The sequence below is a fragment of the Erithacus rubecula genome (assembly GCF_903797595.1).
Source record: "Erithacus rubecula genome assembly, contig: SUPER_W_unloc_6, whole genome shotgun sequence".
NCBI lineage: Eukaryota > Metazoa > Chordata > Aves > Passeriformes > Muscicapidae > Erithacus > Erithacus rubecula.
In genome coordinates this window covers 449,926-467,888 of record NW_027636224.1, presented here as the reverse complement: position 1 = coordinate 467,888, position 17,963 = coordinate 449,926, and the positions used below count along the sequence as shown (strand labels likewise).

General features: G+C 50.6%; 1 pseudogene across 1 annotated transcript in view; it reads left to right on the top strand.

The window, feature by feature from the left end:
- The first annotated feature begins 811 nt into the window (after window positions 1-811).
- The window catches only part of LOC306814105 (olfactory receptor 14C36-like), a 54,990-nt pseudogene continuing 37,838 nt past the window's right edge, over window positions 812-17,963 (top strand). Inside the window, exon 1 of the transcript in view lies at window positions 812-991. The product of the transcript in view is annotated as an olfactory receptor 14C36-like (transcript). The remainder of the gene's footprint in view (window positions 992-17,963) is intronic.

Here is a 17,963-nt window from a genome sequence, read left to right as displayed (position 1 = left end):
TCCTGGAGTGATCTCCTAAAGCTGGAACATCCCAATGCCTACAGATTCTGTGAGTACATTCTCTGATTGTTTCTTGTGTAAAGCAGCCAGGGGTGCCCAGGGCTGTCCTGCAGAGCAGGGTCCTGCAGCCCAGGGCTCTGTGCTGGGGCAGGGACCCTGCTGACTGAACTAGTCTGAGGTTTTTCTTTTGCCCTGAGATCACCCCAGAGGGACATGAAGGTGGTTCAAACCCTGGTTTTCTCTGAAGCAGCCAAAGAGAGATTGCTGGAGATGGTTTTCTCTTGTTCCAAGAATTGTTTATTTCTTATCTCAGGGACTTTTTGCCTGGCCAGCAGCGGTGTGCTCTGCCTGGCATCCATGGTGGAATCTGCCTGGTGAAGGCAGGGCTTATCTTATATAGTCTAAATTACGTGCTACATGTTTACAACAATTTTCCAATAAAATACAATCTTATTAAATGGTCCAGCTTTGACCCTGTCCAATCCAAGAGTGCCAACGTGTCACCCAATATGGATGACAGGGAGAAGAAGGACGAAAAGGTATCCACTCCCCAAATTCTCCATTTTGGCCACGTGTCCCTTATCATAAACATTCAAAAAAACCTATTTATTTACGTTTTAAAAGTCTAATTTACACTTTGCTAATTTTGGTAGATTGTTTCCATTCCCTCTATGTTGGTAATTTTCCCCAGGGGTTAGAATTCAGCGCCTGAGACACCAGGGTCTCACTCAGAGGTCTTTGAGACCCTCGCCAGGGGGGTTTTGAGACTTCCAAGGAGGCCAGGGGTATGCCCTGGGCTCCCACACTGACTGCCAGGGACAGCTGACAGCCAGCCTAGGAGCTGCTCCCAGCGCTGGGGGACAAGCTGTGGGGGCAAGGAGCGACCCTGAGCAGGGCAGGTGCTGCTGCTGAGAGGTGCTGGGTGGGGCAGGGCTGCTCCCAGCTCCAGACCAGCCTGGGCACAGCTCCAGAGAGCACTACTCAGACGAAGGTAAGCCTGGGATTGCTGTAAAGATCAGGAGATTTCCTGAGAGGGTTTTTAATTTCCTCCTTGGAGCAGGGGTGGGAAATTTGGGGTGATGACAAAAAGGATTTTTTCTTTTTATACACTTTTCATGTATTCGTAGCTCTATAAACTATTATTATATAATTATATAAAAATAGTATATATAATAATAAATATAAAAGCTATAATATAAAATAATATAAATATAAAAAATAATATATTTTATAAATATATAATGAATATATAGAATGATAAAAATAAATAATAATTATAACTAAATTAAACAATATAATATAATAAAAGTATATCTAATAATTACATAATATAACATTATAAAAAAGTATTCTATATTTACAAAATTATAATCTGTCATTAACTATATTAAATTAATATTAACTCTATTAAAGTACTATTATATACTTATATAACTATAATCCTTAGTAAACTCTAGTATATTTCCTAAAGTTTCTCTTAGATTTTAGAACAATAAGATGACTTTCTAAATACATTCCTGAAACACTGTATAGTCTTATTATCAGGAAGATATCATCTACATTATTATTATTATTATTATCCTATTATCTACAAGAAGAACTTTTTTTTTTTTCCCCAGAATATGAGCAGTCATTAAAAAATTGGAGCAAAGAAGCCCTTGGACCTACTTCAATGTGTTGACTCAGGGGTGTGTTACAGGAGAACTGAATCTCCTACTGGACATTCCTGTTAAATATCCTTATTAATCAACTTTTATACATTGTTGGAATCAGGGTCCAGGTGTGCCCCATCCCCACTGGGACACTTGGAAGCTTCCAATTAAGGTCTGTTTTTTAGTTTACTGTTCTAACACTACTTCGAGGATTTGTTTCTCTTCTGATTATAGACATCAGGGAGATGAGAGAAGCAGAACAGGAATTGTACTCAGAGAATCACAGAACATTCTGAGTTGAAAGGGACACACAGGATTTTCAAAGTAATGTTTGAACATTTACAGAGACTCCAGACCTGTAACTTTGTGTGGTCAGTCTCTCTGTTGGAGCCTCCCAAAGGGCTTTCAGCCCATCCCCAGCCCTGGGCAGCACCAGCATCACCTTTACAGGGCCCAGCAGGGTTCTCCTGAGCTGCCCTTGCCCACCTGCAGACAGACTCTGCCTCAGGCAGGGCCCTGCAGACAGGCAGGTTTCTGTGGGACAGGCGAAGGCACAGAGGGTGGGATGGGCTCTGTGAGCCTGGCAGGGACAGGGCAGCTCTCAGGAGGGAAATGTCCAGGCCCAGGGAGATGCTCAGGGAAGGAGAGGAGGCTGAAGAGAGCAATGCTGGGGGCAGGAGGGCACTGTTGTTGTGTGGGAGGTGCCGTGCACAACTGGGTACGGGAACACTGCCCTGAGTGCCTGTCTGTCTCTGCCTTGCCCTCAAAGGCACAGCACCACAACATCTTCTCTTGTTCCTGCACTCCTCTGGCATTGTCATTGTTATCTGGTGCTCTCAGGGAGGCTCTGGGATTGCAGCAGCTGAGTCAGCACTGCCCTAGGGATTCCTGCCAGTCAGGGGTGTCCATGGGAATAAGGTGCCCAAGCTTCCCTGGGACCTGTGGGGCTGTGGGCAAAGCAGTCTATGGGAAAGGGGAATGATCTGAGCTTCCTCCCTGAGATCCCATCATGGCCCTACCTGGGGGTCTCCTTACTGTGTCCTTCCAAGTTCTGAGCTGCCTTCCTGGGTGCAAATCTGTGCCAAAGCCCCTCGGAGTTCCCTGAGTTTCCCACAGGGAAGTGCAGAGATGCCACAGCTGAGGAAATGCTGTTGGGTTTGCCAAGGAAGTCGTGAGTGTCCTTGGCAGAAGGGGGTGCTGAGACCTTGCTCAGAGACCTTTAGAAAGGGTGAGACATTCAGGGATCCCTCTGCTCTGGGCAGGGTCTGGTTTATCCCAGGGTGACACAGGAGTGTGATTTTGCTCTGATTCCAGCCAAAGGTGCAAACCCAGGGCAGTTGGGAAGAAGCCCATCCAGTCTCTCACCTTGCCCTCAGCCACAGAGAATCTTTTGCCTCTCACATCTCTCAGTGGCAAACTCTGAGTGCAGCAGAAATGCTGGGGATTTCAATCCTTGGAGAACCAGCAATCATCTGTTGGTAGGAAAACAAATCCCAAAACCGACCCTTTTGATATCCTTTAAATTTGGGAGTGCAGAAGCTACCAAGCCTTTCTGCATTAGGAGTTATTCCACTGACAAATCCTGAATATCCAGCCTTGTCCCTCTGTTACATGGTAACAAACCCAGGGCAGCAGGGCAGGGATGGCTCCTTGAAAGCCCTCATGCACAGGCTTGGCTGCTCCTGGCACACTCAGACAGAACAACTGGAGCTCAATCAGAGACCTGGGTGAAGGTTTTCACAGAGCAGGAACGAGGGTGGGTGAGTCACGGAGGGACAGCCTACAGGCAATGGCCCAGGTTTGGCTCAAAGCAGCCTCTGCTGACTTGTCACAATCCTTTATCCATTAACAGGTCCCCATGGCCAGAGACACCAAATGTCCAACAGCAGCTCCATCAGCCACTTTCTCCTGCTGCCATTGGCAGACACGTGGCAGCTGCAGCTCCTGGACTTCTGCCTCTTCCTGGGCATCTCCCTGGCTGCCCTCCTGGGCAACGGCCTCATCATCAGTGCCGTAGCCTGTGACCACCACCTGCACACCCCCATGTTCTTCTTCCTGGTCACCCTGGCCTTCACTGACCTGGGCTGCATCTGCACCACTGTCCCCAAAGCTATGCATAATTCCCTCTGGGACACCAGGAACATCTCCTATGAAGGATGTGTCATCCATTTTTTTTCTTTCTGCTTTTCGTTTCAACAGAGCTTTCCCTCCTGACCATCATGAGCTACGACCGCTACGTGTCCATCTGCAAACCCCTGCTGATGCCTTAAGATCCAAGTTTTCTGTTCTGCTTGGGTGTGTTTTCCGTTATGCTTTAGGGTGATAAAGGCGAAATAGTCCGATACCAGCTATGGAGTCAAGGACAGTTTCTTCAGACTCCAGGCCAAAAGTATAAACAATGTGAGAAGAGGAGAGCAGGCCAGCCAGGAGAAGAAGAGGAGGACACCTTACAATTTGAGACTATTAATTGGATGGTGGACTGCTGTATGTAAATGGGCTGAAGTCTATAAAAATGTGAAATCATGTGACCATGCCCTCTTTTACTTCCATCTTGGAGCCACTCAGGCAGGGAAGGGGCCACGCTGTGGCACTGTACTGCCAGGGTGTGGCCTTTGCAGGCCTTTCAATAAATACCCATTTTATTTCCCCTAACTCTGTGTGATCTTTGTTCCAGCTCCTAAAGGCAACAGTTTTTGGCGAGCCAGGCAGGAGAGGAGGCATCTGGAAATTCCCTGGACTGAGGCCGACAGTTCTGGAAAGGCCCAATGCAGGTCCAGAGATATCAGAGCCAAGAACCCTGGGAACAGAGACGTGAGTGACGGAATAAAAGGGTATTCTGTTTGTTTAGCATCTGGGTTAGGTGCTAAGAGAATTTGTAATTTGTAATTTTGGAAAGTGTGAATTTGTTTTGGAGAATCTCAGGATTTGTAATTTGTAATTTTGTAAAGTATGAATTTGTTTTGGAAAACCTCAGCACAAGACTTCTGCTCTTTATCTGTGAGAAGGACCACCTTCATAAAGAACAGGTTTGAATTGCAGTGCTCTTGGCATGAAGCCAAAGCGTGGTGCAGTTAATTAGTGTCTGTGCTGTGGCTCAGAGGGTCGTGGGTTTGAATCCTGATTGTTTGTGCTTTGCTGTATATTTTAGGATATCAGAATGGGTTGCACATCCTCTTCTGAATTTGATAATAATAGTATTCCAAGAGATAGCCCTTTGGGACTAATATTGAAAAGCTGGGCAAATCTGATTGGAGAGGAGTCTAAGCTTTCAAAACCTAAACTTATTAGATTTTTGGAAAAAAATCTGGCCAGTGTATGAATTTCATAATGGAGAAACCTGGCCTAAGTTAGGAAGTTTAAATCGAAAATTAAGATCAAGTTTAATATCTCGAATACGCAGAGATAGATTTTTTGAAGAGTTAGAATATGCCCGGCTTTTCTTGGTATTAGCATGTGAGCTGGACCGGGATAAAGAAAAAGAACATGTATTAAAGGGTAAAAAGAAAGAACCAACTTTTAATAGGTTATATAAAAAAAGCAGAGAAAGCAGAATCGATCCCAGCTGTACTGGGTGTAGGCTCCGACCATAGTGAGGCCCCTCCTCCCACAGCCCCGCAAAGGGGGGAAAGGCGGGGCGCGGCTCATGCAGGGCCCCGGTCAGTGAAGGAGGAGGAAGGCGGGCCCTGGCAGCAATGCACACTATCCCCGCCACTGTCTCCGGCACCACCCCAGGGGGTCGGGAAGGGCGGAGGAGATAGCCAGTGTGTGCAGCCCTCGGCGCCGCCCTGAGAGGAGGGGCCGGGGCACAGGGCCCTTTACAAAGAAGGCGGAAAGGGAACCGCCCATAGGGGAGGTGGCGTCTCCTCTGCTCTCAGGCTTGATAGTTACCCTGGCAAACCCGAAGGCCAAGGCGCGCACCCTCCTCCCGCAGCCCTGCAAAGGGGGGCCGAGGGGGGGCATGGGAAGCGAGGCGATGACAGGGCGTGAAATGGCAGCAGCTGAAGCCAAAGAAGAAATTCGTCTTCCACGTTCCCAAGAAAGAAGCGGCCCCGAGCAGTGCCCCGTGCCCTGCCGAGCTCGCTGCGCCCTGCCCCGTGCCCTGCCAGGGGCAAATCAGGCGGGCCACTGCTGTACAGGTGAAGTGGCGCCCAAGACAGAGAGCTGAAGCTGCTCCAGCAGGGCGTGCTGCTGTTGGAGCTGCGCGTCTGCCGGGTGCGGCTCCGTAGCAACCCTAACATGCCGCAGGTGTGTGACTGTCGCGGCTGCCCCGGGATCTGCAGGCCCGTGTCCCCCTCCGTGCTGCTGGACGGCTGCAGCGACTGCCTACTGGTGCTGACCGGTTAGCAGCTCCACACTCACCGCACCCACCGCACTACCCACTGCGGGGTCTACTTATAAGTCACCAGCCGGGTCATCATCGAAGCCTGTCCCAAGGTCTCCTTCGCCCCCTACTTGTAGAGTCACCCTGGTATCAAGCCAGATCTCGAGTTGTCTGGGCTCAGCAGAAGCAAAACAGTAACAACTGGAACCTGGTGGGTGACATTGACTGGCTAACTCATCCACGAACTTTGGAACTTAATCCCCAATATGTAATTAAATAATTCTACTTTGTATTTAAATTTAGTACTATAATATATGGCTAGATTTCTTGGTTAAAGAATGCCAGTCAGATGCTTTTTACTGTTCTTGCATAAGTTGCTGCCATAATCTTTAGGTATCACTGTGAAATTTGCCAATTTCTGAAAGACATGATTGTGAGTTCTAACTTATGGAGGTGGAGCAAAGGCCACAGGTACACGAACGACAGTGAGCCTCTGTTAAAGCTGTTGTGCCTTTCACTCGCCTAGGCAGACTAAATTAGCTGCAGTGAGGCTGTCCTGTGCTATGGGCTGTTCCTCCCCTCCTCTCCTGGGAGCAGTCTGGCAGGAGGGGTAGGAGAAGGGTCAGAGCCACAGAACTCAGAACAGCAGGGCTGGGCCAGCACTGAAACAAAATGAGCCTAAGAGGGAATGCACAGAGACTCAGGGTTTGTGGGGTACTGTTAGTGCTCCCCCGATCTGTCAAATACGGCAGCACTGCAGACTCAGGTTTGAGGTATTTATCTGCAGCAACTTTATGAGAGCAAACATAGTGGACGTGTCTCATCTCATCAGATAAACATTAGATTCTGCAGTTTGTAAGATGTTTTTGTGCTGTAGATGTGGATGTATGTTTAAGGTGAGCACCTGAATCTGCTGGTGTTTGCACTAGCTCTGGGTCCCATCTGGGGTACTGTCTGGTGGAAGATCTCTATCTCATGAGCGGGTCCCAGGGGAGACACCTCCGCTGCAGATGCAGCTTGTGGCAAGCAGAGCATTGGATATTTATTAGGACATATTTTCTGCATCTCAATTACCCATTGGGGATCACCCATTTCAGGTGACTCCTTTTATGTGCCTGGAATGAAAAGATCAAATACCAAATTTTCTAACAGTTTGTAGCTGCCTGGTGCAGCAGACTGGGATGCAGAAGTCTGAAAGAAAAGATGTTTTGATAAACATCTAATGCTCTCCTGATATATTAATTACTTCAGAATTAAGAAAGGCTTTGCTCCTGAACAATTTTGACAACAAAGACAAATGTAAATGATGACGTATTTCGAGGGATTCCTTTTCTATGTTTCTACTCTGCTTAATTGCTGTTCTTCTTTATATCATATAGTATTTGATTATGTAAAATATTCTTCTTGTTAAATTGTTTATTATTATTAAGTTTAAGTTCATTAGGATGTATTTGTTATTAGATATTTGTCCTATGTTAGACATTTATTTTATTATTGCAAGAAATTGATCAGTTATTAAGTTTCTGTTGTTGGTGAAATTTAGAATAGAGACTTGACAAGGTAGCAGAGGCCTTGTCAAGCCTCTAAAGGGGGGAAATGATGCCTTAAGATCCAAGTTTTCTGTTCTCCTTGGGTGTGCTTTCCGTTATGCTTTAGGGTGATAAAGGCGAAATAGTCCGATACCAGCTATGGAGTCAAGGACAGTTTCTTCAGACTCCAGGCCAAAAGTATAAACAATGTGAGAAGAGGAGAGCAGGCCAGCCAGGAGAAGAGGAGGAGGACACCTTACAATTTGAGACTATTAATTGGATGGTGGACTGCTGTATGTAAATGGGCTGAAGTCTATAAAAATGTGAAATCATGTGACCATGCCCTCTTTTACTTCCATCTTGGAGCCACTCAGGCAGGGAAGGGGCCACGCTGTGGCACTGTACTGCCAGGGTGTGGCCTTTGCAGGCCTTTCAATAAATACCCATTTTATTTCCCCTAACTCTGTGTGATCTTTGTTCCAGCTCCTAAAGGCAACACTGCACTGTGGGACCCTCCTGGGCAGCCGAGCTTGTTCCCACATGGCAGCAGCTGCCTGGGCCAGTGACTTTCTCAGTGCTCTCATGCACATGGCCAATACATTTTCCCTGTCATTGTGCCATGGCAACGTCCTGGGCCAGTTCTTCTGTGAAGTCCCATAGATCCTCAAACTCTCCTGCTCACGTTCCCACCTCAGAGAACTTGGACTTCTTGCTCTTACTGTCTGTTTATCTTCTGGATGCTTTGTGTTCATCGTTTTCTCCTATGTGCAGATCTTCAGGGCCGTGCTGAGGTTCCCCTCTAAGCAGGGACAGCACAAAGCCTTTTCCACCTGCCTTCCTCACCTGGCTGTGGTCTCCCTGTTACTCAGCACAGCATTCTTTGCTTACTTAAAGCCCCCCTCCATCTCCTCCCCATCCCTGGATCTGGGAGTGACAGTTCTGTACTCAGTAGTGACTCCACTCCTGAATCCCTTCATCTACAGCCTGAAGAATCAGGAGCTCAAAGTTGCAGTGTGGACACTGATGACTGGCTGCTTTCAGGAATATTAAACTAGTGCCAAGTTTCTGAAAGCCACTTGCAATAAAAATCATCTTTGATACTTCTTGTTTTGTCTGTAAGTTTTTTTCCTTCCTTTCATTCAGTTTTATCATATTGTCCATAGAAAAAGCAACTCTGTGCTCCATTGCTCACTGTGTTTCTCCGTCTTCCCTGTGGCCACAATTTGTGTCAATGAAGGTCTGCACTCTTTGTGGCTTTAAACAAACTGAAGGATCTCTCTCTGAGCAAAGTTTTCTCCAGAGATGCCTCTTTTGTTCTCTTCCCTGGAGTAGCAGAAGCAATGTCTGTGTGCAGTTCTGAGGCAGACCAGTGCTGGCACAGCAGCTGTGCCCAGCAACAGCAGCACTTGGTGTTGCCAGTGCTGCTCCCGTGCCACTGCCCTGATGCCCTCCTGCCCCTCATGTTGCTGCAGGTCCTGAGTGCTCTCGGGGCCGGGCACAGCCCTGGGGGTGGCAGTGCCAGGGCTGCAGCAGGGACAGGCCATGGGCATTGCTGGGGCAGCCCTGATGCCTCAGGGCAGGGCCTGGGGGCTCCAGGCTCCTTGGCCAGGCTCTCTCCAGAGCACTTGACCAGGCCAATGCTGAGCAGGGAAAACCTCCGTGAGCAGCCCCAGGCTGGCCGTATGCAGGCTGAGGCCAAACAACATGGCTGGTTTTCTGAAAGGTCCCTGCAGGGGGAGAGCCTGGCAAGGAGCAGCAGAGCAGGGCCTGATCCATCCCCAGTGCACTGGACAGCCCAGGGCAGGGTCCCAGAGCGTCCTCATGCACCTGCCAACAACATCCCCCCTCTGCAGCCCTGGCCTCTCCCCCAGCTCACACAGGTGCCGCATCCTTGCAGGGACAGACATGGCGACACTGGCTCAGGACCCCCTGTTTGCATTGCAAAGAGCAGGCGTCAGCACCCCCATGGTGCTGCTGTGGGGAGACGGAGCTGAGTGAGCACAAATGCCATCAGCCCCTGGGGCTAGTTAGGGCTGGTGGATGGTAGGGAAAACACTCAGGTTTGTTGTGGCCTCTGAAGTGAGGCAGAAAATTTGTTCCCATGAGCTGTGAGTTTCCTGTCCCACTGCAGACGTTGTTGGTCAGAGCCACAGCTGCCTGGGTGCCACCCCTAAACTGCCCTGAGCATTTCCTTTGCTCCACCTTTCCTTTCTTTCTTCTCTCCTTATCCATATTTCTTTCTATTGCCCATCCCTTTTCCCTCCCCTGCAAACAGCCCATCCCTTTCTGCTCTTTCCTCTCTGGCCCCTCTCTCCATTTCAGTTCCTGAGTTGGTGCTATGGGAATGTCCCTTGGGGAGAAGCATCATCCTACAGGTGCTTCAGGAATTGGCTGCAGGGTCCTGCATTGCCTCGTGCTGCTCCCTTGCCAGAGGCACCACAGGTCAGGGAGGCACATCTGGGCTGGTGTGACTGGGTGTGGGGCTCCCTGTTCTGGACAGTGAGGAGGGGCTGGAGAGGCTCTGCAGGACTGACAGGATGGGCTTTGGGGCTGTGTGGAGAAGCTGAGGGACCTGGGCTGCTGGACTTTCTGAAGAGGAGGCCCAGGGCTCATCCTGCAACTGTTCCAAGGGTGGTTTCAGAGAATCACAGAATCAGCCAATCTGGAAAAGACCTTGGAGATCATCAAGTCCAACCTGTGCCCTAACTTTGTCTCCTCTGAGCCTTCTCTTCTCCAGGATAAACAATCTCAGCTACATCAGTCACTCCTCACAGTTCTTGTGTTCCACACCCCTCACCAGCCTTTTTGCCCTTCCCTGGACACCATCCAGCCCTTCCATGTCCTTCCTAAATTGGGGGACCCAGAACTGGACATAGCACTCGAGGTGCTGCCCAACCTGTTCTGAGTATAGGGGAAGAATCACTGCCCTGGTCCTGCTGGCTACACCATTCCTGATCCACACCAGGAGCCTTTGGACTTCTTGGCCACCTGAACACACTGCTGGCTTATGTCCAGCCTGCTGTCCATCAGTACCCCCAGATCCCTTTCTGCCTGGCTGCTGTCCAGCCACTCTGTCCCCAGCCTGTAGCACTGCAGGGATTGTTGCGGCCAAAGTGCAGGGCCTGGCACTTTGTCTTGTTATACCTCACCATGTTGGATTTGGGACCTGGATCCTGCCTGTCCAGGTCCCTTCTACAGAGCCCTTTTGCTGTGCAGCTGATCCACACTCCCAGCAAACCTGATGTCACCACAGATCCATGACGCCCTAGTGTTTCACAATAGTCTCCATGATTCCATGAGGTCTCCCAGTGTAACAATGGCCCTTTGGTTCCATGAGACCCCTTGGTGTCAAGAAGTCCTTTGGATCTTTGGTTCTTCAGTGTCACAATGGCCCCTTGCTTCCCCAGGGCCCTGCAGTGTCACAGTGGCCTCTGTGGTTCCATGAGGACCCAGACTTTCACAATGGACTCCTTGCTTACATGTGACACCACAGTGTCACAGTGGCCCCTTGGCTCTGTGGTGCCATGTCATACACAGTGTCACTATGGTCTTCTCAGTTCCATGAGGCCCTGCAATGTCACAATGGCCCCTTGCTTCCCCAGGGCCCTGTAGAGTCACGATCATCACAGAATCACCCAGGGTGGAAAAGACCTTTGAGAGCATCAAGTCCAACCTGTGACCCAATACCAGCTTGTCACCCAGACCAGAGGACTCAGTGCCACATCCAGTCTATCCCAAAACTTTTCACGGGACAGTGACTCACCCACCTGCCTGGGCAGCTCATTCCAATGGCCAATCACCAACTTTGTGAAGAATATTTCCTAATGTCCAGCCTAAACCTTCTCTGGTGCATTCCCTTGGAAAACAGCCTGACCCCTCCGGCTGCACTTTCCTGTCAGGGAGCTATAGAGAGTGATGAGGTCTCCCCTGAGCCTCCTCTTCTCCAGGATAAATATCCCCATCTCCCTCAGCTGCTCCTCACAGCACTTGTGTTCCAGACCCCTCACCAGCCTTGTTGCCCTTATCTGGTCACACTCCAGCCCCTCTATGTCCCTCCTAAATTGGGGGGCCCAGAACTGGACTTGAGGTGCTGCCCAACCAGTGCCCAGCTCAGGGGAAGGATCACTGCCCTGGTCCTGCTGGCCACACCATTCCTGATCCATAGGAGTCCAAGGGTGTCCAAGTTTAGGACAAATTTGGGGAAAAAGACCTCCAAAGGGCCCCCTCCCCCCCCTTACAATTCCTTCCTTCACCAAGCTCGGAAAGAATTTTCTTCAGGGGAAAGTGGAAAAACCTTTTTATTAACAAAATACAAAAGAAACACTTCCCAGCACAGACCCAGATGAGATGAACTCGGCAGATCTTTGACGGGAAGGGCAGCAGAGCTTCTTTGGCAGACTTCCAGAGGTGGTCTCCGAAGTTCAGATCCGTTTCCTCTGGAGCCGGTGCAAATCTTAGGGATGAGGAGGAGGAGGGAGAGGGAGAGGGGCAGTTTAGGCAGCCGGGGGGAAAAGCAGCTGAAGCAGCGGAAGGGGGTGGGGGGGGGGGGGGCAGCTAAAGCGGCAAGCAGCAGCGAAAAGCCCCAAAAGCAGAAAAACACTCGCCTAGATAAAACAGCCAGGGGGAGGGGCCGGCAGCTCCATGGTGGGGGGTAGGGAGAGGAGCTAGTCAAAACATAACCCATAACAAAGGGGTTGGATGTGGGAAAAGCTGTGGAAAAGGTGGGGACAGAATCTGATTGTCAGCCATGGAGGGTCTTGATTTTCAAATTAATTTTCTATTTTATAAATTTTCAAATCTTCACACTGCATTAGAAGGTGCTGGGGGTCAATATCAATTGGATATTGATTATATCCATCTATAAACAGGAAAAAAAAATGGACAAAACAGTTCTCTCTTCATTTTTCCCAATAAAGTATATTCTCTTTAATAGACTTCTGAAAGCTGTCTAATTACCACAGAAGAATTGGGAACTTAAATTATTCTCAGAGGCTTTTCTTGTTTGGGTGATTTGAAGAAATGTTGATGAGTTATTGTCACTGAATTCCTGAACTGAATTTCTCAAGAAAGAAGAGAGCTCTGGGCTACTACAATTCATCAGCAACCTCCAAGTGGCTGAGGATCCATCCTCATCAGAGCAGGAATGAACGGAAATGGGCACAGCTTTGTGGCTGCCCCAGCTCTGGGATGGGCCCTGGTCCTCGAGCAGCAGCAGCTCTGGAGGGCCCCAAGGCCGGGGCTGTTGTGCTGGCCTGGGCAGATGGGATGGCAGCAGGGGCTGCAGGGTTCTCAGGAGCTCAGTGGGCGGGGAACAGGGCACACAGGGAGTCTCCTTTTGCCTTGGCCAAGCACCTTGCCCATGGCTGGGGCTGAGTCCTGTCTGAGCTGCAGCTACTGCTGTGCCCTTGCCAGGGGCTGAGGCCACGGGGCCACTGCCCAGAGCCCCCTACCCTAGAGCATAGCTGTGGGGCCAGAGCCGGCTGGGCTGTGCTGGGGAGAGGCCCTTAGTGCTGCACAGAGCTCAGGGCAGCTGGCACAGCTTGCAGGGAGCTGGGCTGGCCTGAGAGATCCTGCCAGAGAAAGCAGCAGTGTCCATCTCAGCCTGGCTGAGCATGCAGGGGCAGGACTCAGCCCAGGCCTTGTGGGGCAGGCCCAGTGCCTGTGGAAGGCATTGGAAACAGGCAAGTGGCTGAGAGAGGAGGCTGCTCTGTGCCCTTGGTGGCATGCACAGAGCAGGGAAGGGGCCCAGGACATTTGTCAGTGCCAGCCTCTGTCCCCAGCCCTTGCCAGCCCTGGCTCTCAGCGCAGGTTTATCCTGGGCTGAGTTTGGCTGTGGCCCAGCTCCATCCTCCTGCGGGCTTCAGGGCCTGTTCCCGGCCATGGCCAGCCCTGCCTGGCCTCTCTGCTGACCCAGAGTCCGGCAATGCCTGGGGCAGGGCTGTCAGTGCAGGCCCACAGGTGCCACGGGCTGTGCAGGAGCTGGCAGAGGCTGCCCAGCAGGGAGGCCATGGGGCACAGAGCCCCAGGGCTGCTGTGGGCACCACAATGCTCCTTTCCTGGGCTGGGCTGCACAGTGGCTGTGCCACCATGGCTGGGGCAGGGGGCACAAAGGCGTCACGGAGCTGCTGCCGGGGCTGACAGCAAGGCCAGGCACACAAGGAATTGCTGTGCATTGCTTGTGCTGGGCAGGGCTGGCTGTGACAAGGGCAGAGCTCAGCTGGCCCTGGTGGCTGCAGGAAAAGTCAAGAGCCCAAAGAGCCTCTATGGTTGTGCTGGAGACCAAGGCTGGAGGAGGGAAGTGCCAGGGATGGGGAGGGGATGGAATTATTGCAGACGCATCAGCTTGCAAGGTGCTCTGCTCTCCTTCAGGTGCTCTCTGAGAGTTCCAATCCCAGCTCGGCACCTCAGGGCACTGGGACCCTACAAGTGGCACTGCCTATTCATTGGCACACAGCTGATATGTTAAGTGTGCCTGGAAAGGGGCACAGGTTTAATAGTTGTATATTTCATAATATAGAAGTACATTTTTATTATCTGGGTCATTAAAATTCTTTTAAGAAATGGCAAAGTTTTCTCACCAGGAACAGAATTTCCTGGATCTACTGGATTCTTCTACTGAGAGCAGGAGAAGAAATCCTGATCTTCCTGTTCACTTGTGCCATCAATATTTAGTCTATTATTTCCTCTCCCTCTTCCTTCAGGTATTTCCAGCTCTCCTGTTTGAATGGCCATATCTAAGGACATTGCTTCTCTAGATCAGCTGCATCTATGTACTTCCTGCTGCTCCCAGATTTCCTTCTCCAGATGCTGTCTGGTCTGGTTTCACATTTTGTACTGCAAGAAGTTATCCAGTCTTTCAGAAGTTCAAATAAATATCATAATAATCAGCATCTTAATTGTATTTATATCACAGGATTACCTTTTCTATGCCTTTGTCTAAGACTGTTCCTGCATGGAAATCCCCTGGGGATGGTGGATATGTCAGATACTGCTGGGACATCACAGAGAGCTGAGGGAAGAGCTGTGATGGTTATTAAACTGTATCATGTTCACCTTATGTTTGTTGGCAAGAAACCTCTTGCCTTGTTTGAGTGTCACCAACCCCTGAGCCCAAAGGACACAAACTTGATTAGCTGTAGTTCCCACTCCAGTGTGGCACTTGGGCCTGCCTCCATACCCAGAGCTGAGAAAGTCCCTGGCAATGCAGGGATGAAGGAAACAGGACAGGCTCTGGGGACCAGGGACAGGGCACAGCCAGGGACAAGAATGACTTTGCATTTTATGGAGCTATGCCTTCCTTTGGTTTTGTTTTCTGACAAGAAACAAACATCCCTCTGTGTCTTGGGCAGCTCCTTGTCCAAGGAAAGCAGGTGGGAGTTGGTGCCAAGGAGCTGAAAGCTGCAGGCACAGCCTAGGATGGGGGAAGCTCAGATTTGCACAAGGTTGCTCTGAGTCCCACAGTTTGGATGGGGGAAATGGCGGGGTGGGGATAGGGACAATGTCTGATTGTTAGCCATAAAGGGTCTTGATTTTCATATCTATTCAAACTGCATAGGAGGTTAGGAGGTACTTGGATTCACTGTCAATTAGCGATTGCACATATCAATTTATTAACAGTAAAAAAGAACTGAACAGGACCTAAAAAATTGTTTTCTCATTGTATTTTTTAATAGAATATATGCAGTTTGAATATACTTCTGACATCTGTCTAATTAACCACACAAGATTTGAAAACTTACATCAAATTTTTCCCAGAGGCTTGGCTTGTTAAGGTGTTCTGAATGTTAATAAGCCCTGGAGCACTGAATTCCTGAACTAAAGAGCTGAAGGCTGAACAAGCCTCTGAAGCAGTAAAATTCAGCAGCAGCCTCCAAGTTGCTGAGGATGTCAGCAGCCCCCACTGAGGCCATCCCTGCCCAGAGACCATGGGGGAATGGGCAGACAAGGAGAGCATCCCTGGGGCTGGGGAAGCAGAACTCAGAGGCACCAGAGGCTCCAGGTGGAAATGGAGTGTGGAATGTGGCTGTGAAAGCCCTGCCTGGGCTGTACCAAGCAGGACAGACAAGCTCTGACTCCCATCCGCCAAACAACTCTGTCAAGGAGACATTTAAATGCAATTACAGTTGTTTGTGTCCTCTGAGTTGGATGTACTGGAGAAATACTGACAAGAGATCCTCAAGAAGTAAAAACAATAAAACAGCCTTCACTAGCAACTTTAGAAAATCAGAGAAACTGTCAAAAGTTTTAATATGACATTCAGTCAACAAAAAAACACTTCTCAAAGCATTAACTTGGCCCATTCAACTTCACAAACTCTTTGCTCATTCAATTTTAAGTTACTCAAAATTAACAAAAGGAGGAAATTAGAAAAAGCCAGAGAAAGAAAGACAAAAATTATACAGAGAAGCACACACTCAGCTAGCAACTCCTGGATTCCAGTGGTGTGCAGAAGGAAATTCCATAAGGAGGTAGGGTCAGAATGTGTGCCGGGCTGCTGTGTATTAGGGCACGGGGAGAGGGTGCGGGAACACTGTCGGCTCCTCTCGGGGAGTGGCTGGAGAAGCGGGGTGTGGGCAGGATATCAGCGGAGCGGGCTGGGGCTGGGGCTGGGGTAGCAGCTGGCAGAGCTTGGCAGTGGCTTCTGGGGTGTGGAGGTGGCAGGGCCAGCGGCTTAGGCTGAGAGCGAAAGTCAGCCGCCTTAAAATAGAGGCTTTCAGGAGAAGAGCAGGCATGAGCAGGAGTGTGAGCACGGTGCGTGTGCACGGGGGCTGTCGGACGTGCAGGCCACCCGCCAAAGGCATGTTCAGTGGGCGGGCCAGGGCAAGGGGGCCACCGGTCCGGTGGACAAGACACAGTGCCATTGCTCAGCGGCAAGGGCGGCCGAGGGCAACAGGTCTACCCCACCATTAGCTGCCAGAGAGTAAGACTGGCGGAAAGTAACAAGTCTACCTGGCTATCGGCCCACAGACTAGGGCAGGCAGAGGGCAGTGGTCTGGCAAAGACTAAGACTGGCCAGCGGCAACTTGTCTACCCAACTATTGGCCAGCAAAGAGTAGGGGAGGTGGCGGCAACATGTCTACCCTGACATCGGCCGCCAAAGACGACAGGCCGGCGGCAGCAGGTGTTGCTGGTTCCCTTTCGCCAGGCGGCCAAGTCTATTCGAGGAGGCCTGGTGAACTCAGCAACCACCAGGATGGGAAGGCATCGGACGGGACACCGCGTGCACCTCTCTTGCCCTCCACATTATGGACCGCGATGTTTGTGGACGACACACAAAAGGCACAATGCACAACTGCTTGGGCCAGCCCAGCCCAGTCTGGCCCTGTGCCGAGAGGCACCAGGTCTACCTTCCCTCTCAGAGATGGCAGTGGATGGATCCCCTTTACAGTGCGCATGCGCGTGGTGAAGAGGAAACCCACCCGCGCCTGCGCAGCCAAGGCCCTGCCCCGCTTATCGGGGCTGGGAAACGCACCGAGGAGAATGCAAGGGTGGACCATGCTGGCCATGGCACCCTGGGCAACTGAGGCCCTCTGTTGGCCCCACCTGCTGAGAGAGGCTGAGGGGGAGGAAGGAGGAGGAAGTGGCGTCGCACCCTTGCGCCGGAGCGTTGGGCCGCCCACAAAAGCTTGTGTCGAGGGCTGATTCTCAATAGATCGCAGCGAGGGAGCTGCTCTGCTACGTACAAAACCCTGACCCAGAATCAGGTCGGCTACGAATGATTTAGCGCCGGGTGCCCCATGATCATGCGACATGGGATGGGGGAGAGGCGGCGCCGCATCTGCCTGCCCCTCCAGTCCCAACCACGAGCGACACTCTGCCCCGGGCCTGCCTGCGGATGGGCTGGCGGCTATCGCGAGCCCAGTGAGGTGCCGGTGGCACTGCGGTGTCACTCCATCTAGGCGGGATTCTGACTTAGAGGCGTTCAGTCACCAGTCCGCAGATGGAGCCTCACGCCAGTGGCTCCTCAGCTGAGTGCACGCACCAGGGGTCTGAATCAGCAGTTCCTCTAGTACTGATGAAGCACAAAAGGCAAGGAAAATACCTTTTGTTATAAATGAACACAATGGGCCATAAAGGATCGAATCAAAGTTAAAAAGATTTATTAGTTACAGAAGGCAAAAGCAAAATCCACAGTGCCGGGCGACAGGGAAGCCTCCAGCTCCGAAACTGCCGCGGCCCCCCCCTTCCCGCTCACTCCTTTTAAGTTGTTCAGTTTCCGGGGTTTCATGCTCCTCCTTTAGCAGTTCTATGCATGCTCCTCGGGTTTCATGCCCCCCCTTCTAGTAGTTCCACGCACGCTCCTTCAGTTGCTAGGGGGTCTTCTTCTGCCTTCTGGTGGTCGAGGGATGAAGGTGAGTAGTCTTCCTCACCCTTGTTTTACTGACCCTTACTAACACTTAAGGAGATAGATAATTAACGCAAGCAAAGTGAAAATGATTATCAGCATCTTGGCAAGTAGAG